This window comes from Miscanthus floridulus, chromosome 13, assembly GCF_019320115.1.
Source record: "Miscanthus floridulus cultivar M001 chromosome 13, ASM1932011v1, whole genome shotgun sequence".
Taxonomy (NCBI): Eukaryota; Viridiplantae; Streptophyta; class Magnoliopsida; order Poales; family Poaceae; genus Miscanthus; species Miscanthus floridulus.
In genome coordinates this window covers 49204518-49205879 of record NC_089592.1, presented here as the reverse complement: position 1 = coordinate 49205879, position 1362 = coordinate 49204518, and positions in this window count along the sequence as shown.

The window sequence follows — 1362 nt, the reverse complement described above, 5'->3', positions numbered from 1 at the left end:
TTTGATTATATGATGATGCTAACACCGAGTAATTTAACAACATGTTCATCTCAAAGGTTTTTAAGTTGAGCTGAACAATCTTTTCCATGGTCTCCTCAATCAATGGCCAGAAAATAGGTGAATGCACGAGCTCTCGTGCGTGTTGGAGAAAACAAATACACGAGCTATCTGATGTATCCTTGTAACAAGCGTCGGTTAGTGCTTCTCTCTTTCCCTTTTTGAGGAAACATTAATCTTGTGGAAAAAAGGTTGAGAAAATTACAGTAGGTTTACATGTACTCCAAGGAACAAGAAGCCGAGGTCAAAGAAGTTGTACCATGGATCTCTTACTACGATGTAACCTTTTGTTTGTTGTTTTTTAAACTTTTAGGTGGATACTTTGTTGACATGCAAGTTTGTGTAAAACTGTAGATTTCATGTGGTATCATTTTGGAAGTAAATATAAGTAAAGAGGAACATCCGAACATTGCATGTGCCTTTGATTACAGCAGTCTGTCAGAGGCTCAATAGACTTTATGGATGTTCAACAAAGCATTGTGCTTAGTGTCTGTGCACATGGTGACTGACTCCGCATAGGCTTTTGTTTCTAGTAGTATCCTTTTTCTGAAGAATGAATGACGGCCTGTTCGGCCGTAAACGATCGTGGATTATTTACTGCTGGTTGATTTGGTGTGAGAGAAAAACACTGTTTTCGGCTGGAAATTTACGATCGTTTACGAGCAAGCGAACAGGCTGCAAGGCAACAAGACAGCAAGAGGTTTGGAAAGTCGGGACATGATGGATTTGATCCTTGTTTTTTTGGCTTTGATATTTCCTTTGAGCTGAGATCCACATTATTTGCCAGTTGTCCTATATTTGCCGGTTGTCCTATATAAGCCATGACTGAAAGTATTGTTGGTTGATTTATTGTGAGAGAAAAATACTATTCGTTAGCTGAAAAAGTACGACTTAGTAGACAAAAAGGAAAGGTGGCAACAGGAAATGTGATGGTGCCAGGGGCGGAGCTAGAGCAAATACGAGGTATGTGCGCTTGCCTTGTGGGTATATATGATTTTACCGTATAGATACGAATATGGTGAAAATTTGATCATAATCACCGTTTTTGATGTTTTTGTGGATATACCTACACCCTGTACAGTGTATATAGATCCGCCCATTGATGATGCCTCCACATGTGCGCCGTTGCCATGACCTTTGCCGACGGTGCTCTAAGATTTTTGTGGTTGGTGCTTACGCCTGTACTACTTGGGAATTAAGGGTCTGCTTGGATTCTTTGTCCACCACTGTTTTGCCTAAATGAGCTAGAAATTGAAGTGAGCAAAGTGTTTGGATGTGTAGCTAGCTGTCTTTGACTTCTGTGCA